A 10,969-nucleotide genomic window follows, 5' to 3' on the forward strand; every position below is an offset into this window, starting at 1 on the left:
CAAAGATCAAATTTATTATAGAAAATCCAACTGAGTAACGGTTACAATATATAGATTCGAAGTATCACAATAGACTGTATTTGCGCTCGTTTAGGAAGGTCGCTCTACCGAGGATCTAGTCCCTTTGGAGGGGGTCTCGTTAATCCATTGTTTCAACGGGTGTGGCCTTCAGAGTGTTCGGTTTATTTATTTACTAATCAGATGATTCCTTGAGTGTGTGACATTCCCCCCTTCTTAGATTCGCTTTACTCCGTGGAAGCGTATGGTTCTGGTGGGTCGTCTGATTTGGATGACCCCGCTATTTTCATCATCTGCGATGATTTGGTAAGTGACCGTCCTTGGTGCTGTTGATGTTTGATCGATCCTGTTTACTCGAGCGGTAGGACAGAGTATTCTGATACATACATTTTTGGGAAGTGATCGGTGTAGACATTCGAAAAGTTTACATTTGTACATTTTTCGTAGGAGTGATAATATAATGGTTTCCTGTCTGCAAAGGCACGAACATCAATCCTTCCAATTTGAAGACAGCAGTTGGGCAAGTTTTGACTGTCTGTTGATTATTAATTAATTTTGACCCGCATTCTGGTGAATTTTATGGCGTTCGGTTGAATTCTTTTAGAAATGTGGATGATTGCTGTTCGTTTACAATATTTGTCTAGGTAGTGACTATCGGCTAAGATGTATTGTTCTGAGTTGGTTAATATCAAGTCAGTTTCCATTATACAGAATTACAGAGAATACAGAGATTTGTTTGAAAGGTATCGGATAAATTTTAGTTATTTTACATTCATTGTGGTTTTCAATCTTGTGTATATTGTTGGCAAGGTTGTCGAGTTGATCTGTTTTGGTGTCGTCTACCACGCGTTGTAATCTATCAACTTGATCAGTTGGATCGTTAAGGCCTATTATAAGGGTGATATCTATTTGTTTGTTGTACAGATAGCAATCGTCGATGTGTTCCAAGAGAATGTTGGCGTAATTTAGTGGTTTTACCACTAGATCGCTTTTAATGTATTCGAGTGTTATAATGATCCATGTTATGGTTTTCTTCCTGCAAAGTAGGGTTTTAGCCTGTTACCGTGGATTCTTTGCGTGTGACCGTTGGAATATTCGATAAGGTAGGTGGGTGGATTGGAGGAGAGGATTTCTGCAGGTCCTAGCCACTCGTGATCTAGTTTGTTGGTTTTGTGATCGTTATGTACCCATACTTTGTCTTTTACTCGGAATATAGTTTGTGTTTTAATAATTTTTCGAATTTGATCTCTTTGATACCGCCTTTTGTTTGATTCAGTGATTTCTCTCGCTTTCGCTATATAGGCATTATGTCGGTTCCTCCAGAGTTTAAATAATTGATCTTTAGTTAGGGTGGGGGTGTTTGATATCGAGGATGGCATGTTAGCTTGTCGTCCAAATGTTAGTTCGAATGGGGTGTGTCCGGTCGTCTCGTGTACTGAAGTATTATATCCCATACATATCAGTTTTAAATTTTCGTCCCAGTCGTTCTGTCGGTCGGTCGTACAAGTTCGAATGAGATCTTTTACCACAGCATGTGTCCGTTCAAGAGATCCGTTAGATTGCGGGTGGAAAGAAGTAGTTTTCACGTGTCGAATTTTGAAAGCCTCTTCAAATGTATCCATCAGTTTACATACGAAATTTCGTCCCATGTCCGTGAGGATACTTTTCGGTGCAGAAAATATATATATATAGTGATCCAGGAGTTCGTTAATAATCGAGTTGGCTGTTTGGTCTTTTAAAGGTATAAGAACGAGATATTTGGTTAATTGGTCTTGGATAGATAGGATAAATTGGTTGCCTCGTCTGGTTTTGGTTAGGGGTCCGAATATGTCCATTGCGATTTTATCATTAGGGTTAACGGGTGTGTCAGTTATTACGGGTTGCTCTTTGGCCCTAATACGGTTTAATTTCTCTCGCTGGCAGGTTTCGCAGTTTTGTATAAATTCTGTGACGTCCTGCTCTAGGTTTGCCCAGTGATGGTGTTCTTGTATCCGTTTCACGGTGCGATGTATACCTAAGTGTCCTACTATCTCGTTATGGTTCTCGCGCAGTATAGTTTGTTTTTGTTCGTTGTCGTAGTCTACTGGCGGATCTTGTCCAAATACCAATTTTATTTGAGGGAATCTAGTTGTTAGAAACCTTAACATGAGTTGGATGTTAACCTTTTCTAATGTACTGAAGCTATTATCATTTATTCCTATATGCAAGTGTCCAGTCTGGTTAATAAAGTGTTTAGTTAATTTATGCAACCAGTGCTGTTCGTCAAAGTCTCCTAATTCGGTCTTTGTAATTTGTTTAAAATGTGGTCTGTTAATCTTTTGAGTTATTGGGGCTGGGGTGATATTTGTTTTCCAGTCGATATATTCGTCGTAATAGTCCGGATTTTCTAAGCCAGATTGAATTTCTTCATTGGTGATAGGATACAATCGGGACAGAGCGTCTGCAGCTGTATTTTCTTTTCCTTTTTTGTATTCTATTTCATAATCATACTCCTCGAGTCTCAAGCGCCATCGCATGAGTCTCGATGAGGGATCCTTAACATTTTTTAGCCACTTCAAAGCTTGATGATCACTTTGAATCTTAAATTTTCTACCAAGCAAGTATTGTCTCAGTCTTTTGATTGACCATACTATCGCTAGTAACTCCTTTTCGGTTGTGGAATAGTTTTTCTCAGGAGGGTTTAGGGTTCGGGATATGTAACAGCATGGATGTCCGTCCTGGGAGAGTATTGCTCCTAATCCGTCGTTACTTGCGTCTGTTGTTAACGTGAATGTTTTTTCAAAGTCCGGGTATTGCAATACAGGGGCTTCACAGAGTTTTTGTTTCAGTGTGTCAAATGCAAGCTGTTGTTTATCGGTCCAGTGGAATGGAGTGTCTTTCTTTGTGAGGTCCGTCAGTGGTTTCGCGATTTTGGAAAAATTGCGTATAAATTTCCTATAGTACCCAACGAGTCCTAAGAATGATCTTACGTGAGTCGCGGTTTTTGGTATTTTAAAATCATTCACGGCCTGGATCTTTTCGGGGTTAGGCTTTACTCCTTCCTTTGTTACTACGTGCCCTAAATACTCTAACTCTGGTTTTAAAAATTCGCATTTGTCTGGTTGTATTTTTAACCCTAAATTTTGTAATCTGTCTAATACAATAGCTAGATTTCGGTTGTGTTCTTGGATGGTGCTCCCGAATATTATGATATCGTCCAAGTATACAAAGCAGTTATTTCCTACCAAGCCCCGTAGCGCAGTATCCATCATGCGTTGGAACGTTGCCGGTGCATTTTTGAGTCCGAAGGGCATGCGATTATAGTGGAAGTGACCTTGTGGGGTTGAGAACGCAGTATATTTTTTTGATTTTTGTTCCATAGGTATCTGGTGAAATCCTGACGAGAGGTCTAGGGCTGAGAAAAATTTAGCCTTGCCTAAATGATCGAGTATCTCGTCCGCATTCGGTAAAGGATACGCGTCTTGATCTGTTTGCTCGTTTAATTTCCGAAAGTCTATAACAATCCTCCACTTTTGTTTACCTGATGCGTCTAATTTCTTTGGAACTACCCAAATTGGTGCATTATATGGACTGTTCGATGGTTCTATGATGTGTTTGTTTAACATGTCGTTGATTTGAGTCTCGATTTCCTTTTTATGACATTCGGGCGGTCTATAAGATTTGACGTTTATGGGTCTGTCTGTTTTGAGTGCGATCGTATGTTCGGTTAAGTTAGTGCATGGTAGTAAGTCTGTTTCCATGTTAAAAACGTCTAAATAGTTAATAAGGATTTTCTCAAGAGGTTCTCGAAGTTCTGGGTCAATATGTTTAGTGCGTATTACTCGCGCAAATTTATTAATTTGTGTCAATCTATCCGGTTTTTCTATCTCGTTTGTAATATGGCAGATTTGCTTACCAGTGTTGATAAAGCATATTGTGGTGGGCTTTCCTCCGATGTATTGAGTTGAGGTTAAAGTTTCGCCTGGTCCTATCTCGTTATCGGTGCTCTGGAAAGGTAATGTGATCTCGTCTAGGGTCAGTTTGTCGTTAGTGACGTTATATCGGTACTTCTTAAGGAATGGGAGTCCGATTATTCCGTCTTCGATTAGAGGAAAATTGTCAGGGACTATATGGAACTGATGATCCTTCTTGAAAATATTTAGGTTACAAACTTTGTTTGTGGTGTGTTTGTCGTTTCCCATTAGGAAAGTTTTTGGACTGGAGGTTTGAGCGTTCAGTGAAGTGCCCTCCTTTATGAGATTTATTCCTGCTCCAGTGTCGACGAGAAATCTGGCTCTTTTTCCGTCTCTTCGTCGCAACTCGATCGACAATAATCTTCCGGTGGTGGTACAGTTAACCCTCGGCATGTTTCTTCTCGGTTCTCCGTTGTCTGGTTTACTCGAGGTGGAAGTTTTCCTTGGTTGGCAAATGGAAAATTTTGGGGGTAGCAACCTCCGGCCGTGTGTCCGGTTCGCAAACACTTGGGACACTTCGGTTTCACGTGGTCGTCTAATGGTCGCCCAGATGACCGAGCAAAACTTCGCAGTTGTGGGTTCGTAGCATTTTGCTTGGGTGCCGGTATGGTGTTGTAGGATTGGTTCCTTGGGCGATTGGCGACACGATTCGCTTCTCGTAGCCATTGTTCTCGATCAGCGGCTAATTGTTGGGCAAGGTTCAGGTTTTTCGGGTCGCTAACCACTACCATCTGTCCTATTTCATGTCGTAGGTTGAGTAAATATGTTTTGAGCGCCTCGCGTTCTTCAATATCTATGGCTATGCGTCGTTCGGTTGGTGTACGATTTTCGTTTTGAACTGCGTAATTCAGTTCATTGAGCTGTTGTCGGAATCTAGAGTTGAAAGATTGCACACTTTCTGTTGCCCCTTGTTTTAAATTCCTTAGTCTGTCTCTACAATTGCTGATAGTTGTTGGTGTTTGCACATGTTGTCTCAAGCACGAATACAATTCTTCGAACGAGTCAATCCTTAGATACCGTATGTTTCTTTTCGCATCACCGATAATTCTTTGGATTAATATAAGGTCTAATAATAGCTCTCTTTCACTTGCCTTACATCTGGCTCTTGCTTTGCGGACCGATGAGATGAAATCTTCAACGCCTACGTCATCTCGACCCCGTAGTGTCTCGATAGTTTGTATGGCCTTGTCTGCGTCAAGCCCTTGGTCTTCGTTGCGGTCGTTTCTTTGTCTAGTCGTAACGTGATTACTTCGTTGTTTTCGCGAAACATTTGGTTCGTTGGTTTCGTCGTCTGTCGTTTGGTCAACACCGGTTGCTAAAGGCGTGCTCGTGAGCGGTTGGTCGGTTTCGGTGTCGTACCTTAGTTTCATAGCCTTTGCAAGGCCTCGTATTTCTTTGGCCCGATTTCTATCACAAGTTTCCGTGAATTCTTTTATTCTGTTCATATTTTGATCAGTGTTACTTCTAAGGTTTCTGAACTCGTGAGTTAGACTTTGAAGTTGTTCGATCACAGTCGTAATTAATTCGCTCTGCTTTGCCGTACTCATGTCAGTTGGATTCATCTCGATAGACGCGATATTTTCGGAAGAGTCACTATCTTCAGAACGTATTTTGGGTTTAGGATTTCGATAATATTCGAAAACCAGCTTACCGAGATTCTTCGTAGATCCTTCTTTTGATCAAAGAGGTGACCGTGGTCCTTCGCTGTAGAATCCGTAGACTTCCCTTTGAAGTTTCCCCTTGATGCGATGAATGGATCGTGGCAGGATCGCCAATTTTGTCACGTCGGAGGCACAAAAGATCGCGAAATTAGCAAATCGCAAATGATATCCTCGCGCCGCGGCACGAATGAAACGATTCTTTCACAAATAGGGTGAAGAAAATAGAATTTGATACGCAAAGATCAAATTTATTATAGAAAATCCAACTGAGTAACGGTTACAATATATAGATTCGAAGTATCACAATAGACTGTATTTGCGCTCGTTTAGGAAGGTCGCTCTACCGAGGATCTAGTCCCTTTGGAGGGGGTCTCGTTAATCCATTGTTTCAACGGGTGTGGCCTTCAGAGTGTTCGGTTTATTTATTTACTAATCAGATGATTCCTTGAGTGTGTGACACAAGCATCGTTGGACGAGGATGACGCTCAAACGCAACAACAACTCGCTGATCAATTAAACGTGACGCGAGAAGCCGTCTCCATCCGTTTGAAAGCTATGGGAAAGAGCCAGAAGGTGGGAAAATGGGTTCCACATGAACTGAATGAAAGACAGCAGGAAAACCGAAGAACCACTTGCGAAATGCTGCTCGCCAGATACAAAAGAAAGTCATTTCTCCACCGAATTGCGACTGACGATGAAAAGTGGATATATTTTGAGAATCCTAAGCTCCAGGCGAACCACCGATGTCGACTACGAGACCAAATCGCTATGGACGGAAGACAATGCTCCGTGTTTGGTGGGATCAGAAGTGTATGATCTATTATGAACTGTTCAAACTTGGCGAAACCGTTAATACTGAGCGCTACCGTCAACAAATGATCGATTTGAATCAAGCTTTGCGTGAAAAACGACCAAAATATCAAAAAAGGCAACACAAAGTACTTTTGCTTCATGATAATGCACCATCACATACAGCAAAACCGGTCAAGGAAACGATTGAAGCGTTGAGTTGGGAAATACTTTCGCACGCGGCTTACTCACCAGACTTGGCTCCGTCCGATTACTATTTATTTGCATCGATGGGACACGCACTTTTTGACCAGCACTTCCACTTCATACGAAAATGTACGAAAATGGCTCGATGACTGGTTTGCCTCAAAAGAGCTACAGTTTTCTTGGCGTGGCAACCATCAATTGTCAGACAGGTGGGAAAAATGTATAGCTAGCGATGGGCAATACTTCGAATAAATTATTTTTAATCATTTTCATACAATAAACGTGTATTCTCTATACAAAAATTCCAGTTTCATATTTACATAGCTGGTAAAGGAACTTGAGCCACTGTTGCATTTAATGAAAAAATATAGTATCCGGCTTACATTATCGGGGAATAAATGAATTATAATTCACTGTCATTAATTTCCATTATTTTTATTAGAAGAAGCTCTCAACCGAGAAATGATTTACTTAAAACGTTAAAATTATTTTCGTTTAATAGAGGATTTTAGTCGGAATTTTTAAGCCAGAAATGCGTTAGGAGATTTGATTCTGTAGAAAATGACAGATACCTATGACATAGTTAAATGTGATGCGTGAAACTAAAATACGCGTAAAGTACACAAGCCCGTTCTACGTTTTTCTTTTTTCTTTCCCGTTCGCATATCTATTTCTATGAAGAAAACTCTCTCTGGCGTGTAAACCACAAGTAAATACTTTTGCATAAATTCCTCTTTCGTATAACATGAGTTTTTAACAAACTTGTATAATTACTATTTTCTAATTTTCTTTGCGAATCTATTTCCATATTATATCTTATAATTTAAATATCACTGAACATACATTGAATATAAGTTTATATTCTATATTGAATTTAAAAGCTATATCAATATATCTGAGAATTACAATAGATACCCTCATAATGTATTGTGTCGCGAGCAAAGTAATTTTGAACGTTGCAAGAAAAATTCTGTGGTTGCAGAATGGCAAGTGAATATTTACTTGTTTCTATTGGATATTGAATGCGTTTGTAAATTGCTAACAAATAGTTATATATTAAAAGATAACAAAATATATAATACATAATACAAATAAAAAATTTATAGTATAAATATAAAATAAAATATATAATATATATAAATTAATTTAAAAAAATATATATTAGGTAGTCCGAAAAGATTCTTTCGCTTCATAAGGTGATAATAGATGAACAACAATTTCTGTTTTATATTATTTTATTGAATTACGTGTGTTCCATTTCGTTCTATTTCTATTATTATATTCGTGCATAATTCAATAAACTAATAAAAAACAAAAAAAAAAAATTTTTTTTTTCTCAAATCTTACCAACTTACATTCAATTGGTTCGATATTTTTCGCTTAGGTAAAATTCTTTCAGTCGACACCAAATGGTAATTATTGACAGTAGTTTCAAATATTGACTATAGTTTCATGGTATAAGCAGGAACATCCGATAGTAGGACGAAAAGAAGGACATATGCTGCGTACTTTCGGATTTTAGTATGTAAATCCGACGTTGTCCCTCTGCTTCCCCTCTCCTCCACCACCCCCGCCAACAACTCTGCCCTCGAACTGCGGAGGTGTTTTCATACAGATTTCCTCACGTAATAAGAAAACGGCAGAAAAGGATATGTTTAATTTTCTAAGTATTGTAGCTTAGGATTCATGTCAATAAAGGCCATTAACTCTGGTAGAAATTACCTATCCGAAGAAGAGTGCACATATCGTGTGCATGAAAAGGCTAACAATATATTAGGTTGTCCGAAAGGTTTCTTTTGTTTTATTTTCGTCTATATAGACTATCTAAAAATTACACCTAATGCGAGATTTGTTCTAATATTATCATCTTCTAATAATACTATGGCATTCTCATTTATAACAATTTTAAACATTTGATTTAATAGCAAATATAATCGTAACAGAGTTTACGTTTGTTTGATTTTAATGGATTTTAAAATAAAAAGCACGTATCTATTAATGTGAAATTTCTTCCATGATGTTTCAACGCGTTCTTTAGTACATTTAATTGTTAGAATTAAAGATTTCAGAGGTAAGGGTTAAAATTTTTAATTAATTTAAAATCAGAAACATTGCATAATTAATCTCTCTTCTAAAGATTCTTCAAATTTCGTACATATCATAGAACAACAACAAAAATATTTCTTTCCTACCTTCATTTTCTTCCTCATGTTTTCCCTTTCGATTCGAGAACTCAATTTCGAATTCGAGACCTAATCTCAGAGCTTTGTTTGTCCTTCGGTAATTCATGTCTGGAAGATGTTAATCCTTTATGTCAACAGAAACATAATCTGTTGCTTATTCACCAGAAAGTGTGTTGCTCCTTGTTTATTCTGCTTCCTTACGACGTTCTACTTTTTCTAAGCACAGTTTCAAGAAACTTTTTAGTCGCGGACTACGATATCGTTTATTTCTCCTTTTCTCTACCTTCTTTTCTATCTTATTGTTCTTCTTACGTTTTACGTTTTTTTTTCTCTCGCTTCTTTCAATAAACCACGCTCCCATTTTTTCGCTTCTTTGTAAAATTGGTTTCCTTTATGAAATAATACACCTTATGGTTTTTTTACTAACTTTCTTTACGACGTGTTTTTCCAATTGAATTTATAGTTTCTGCTCGCTTACTTGTCGAACAAGACATATCTATATCTTTTTCACTGTTAAATCAGTATATTGTTTTTAACGATACCATGTCAAAATTATATTTTCACGATTCTCACAAATTTTATTATTTCCTTCACTAAATGAAGTTATGTGGGAGAATTTGTTACGATTATATTAATTGACACTAACTGATAAATATTTGCAATTGCATTACGTAGGTATAGTTATCAAATAATTTTAATTACTACAGTTTTCTATGTATTCTTATATTTTGGCTTTTTCCATATATCACAAAATCTTCAATTTTCTAAAAGAGTTTAGAAGTTCATTTATATTACTAGTTAGCATTCAACACAATATTTTAAATTTATTTCGATTTATGAAACTCTCAACTGTAGTAATAGTAGTAAGTAGTTTAATTCTTTATTAACATAATGAGCAACAATAATGATCGAATATAGATTAAGAGCATATACAAATATTTATGTTACTTCCAATATCGTTACTAATTACGTTCCTTGCTCTGAAACTCTCGTAATTAATAACCTTCGTCGTGCATTGAAATTGCTGTTAAAATGCGATATCGTGTACAAAATATATATCGCAGACATCGAATGTAAACATATCAATATCAATTCTGTACTTAATGCAGAATAATAGCAAAACATAAGAAAAAATATACAGAATTCTATCGTTTGATCTAATATCAATTTTTAATAGCGACTTTTTAAAATATGTATTTTTAATATCTACTTAAATTTCAGATAATTTACTATCTAGTATTTCTAATTTTTCTAAATATTACTGTATCATTTCAATGTCAGAAAACATTTTCTTTGCGCAAATGAAAGAACAACCAATTAAGCTTTTATGAATCGCTTTAATTACGTATCACATACTATTTGTTTCACATTTTGTTTATTATTTAAAATTGCATCAACCGCGTGCATGGATTGTTAGCGACATAGAAGAATGGAAAGTATTTTATATACTTCTTAGGAGTCTCTGTATCAAAATATTGCACTTTAAATTTTCCTTCAAAATTTATAACAAAAACCTAATTATCGAAGGACTTCTTTCTCATTAGCATTACTTTTTCTGACACAATTAGAAGTGAAAGCAATTTTAAAAATGCTTTATACATCAATCAGAATTACTTATTCACAAGTTACAATTATTTTTCTATACCTACACCAATGTAGATTATTGCAGCAAATAAATATTTAACATTGCATTAATTCCTTGAGTGCTGACTGCCCCCTGCGGCGGGAGTCCGCGAGTAACGAATGCCATCGTTGAGGACACAGGCTGCCTTTTTAAATAAATATCAACATAAATTGCATTTATAGATTGCACTGTTATAACATTCTTTTGATTTTTGAACGTCTCGACGATCTAGCGAAAATTGTCCATAACATTTCTCAAGGGTTAGGAGTAAGCAAGTGCGTTTTCCATTAGCTACTGTGATTCAGAATGCTCCGCCCAGAATGTCCCCACTACGGCCAAGTGAATATTCCACTGGTACCAGTGATTCGTAGTTCTTCGGCCAGAATGTCCCCACTACGTTAACAGCCGACTTGTTAGGGCTAGCAAAATTTTCGTATCTTCGCAATACTGGACCTGTTAGTTTCTTTTGTAACGTGGTCGTAGCAGCAACGGAGTGCAAAGACATATTTCAAGTAATCGCAAATATCGCGGAGT

The sequence above is a fragment of the Bombus fervidus genome, unplaced genomic scaffold (genome assembly GCF_041682495.2).
Source record: "Bombus fervidus isolate BK054 unplaced genomic scaffold, iyBomFerv1 scaffold0024, whole genome shotgun sequence".
Lineage (NCBI taxonomy): Eukaryota > Metazoa > Arthropoda > Insecta > Hymenoptera > Apidae > Bombus > Bombus fervidus.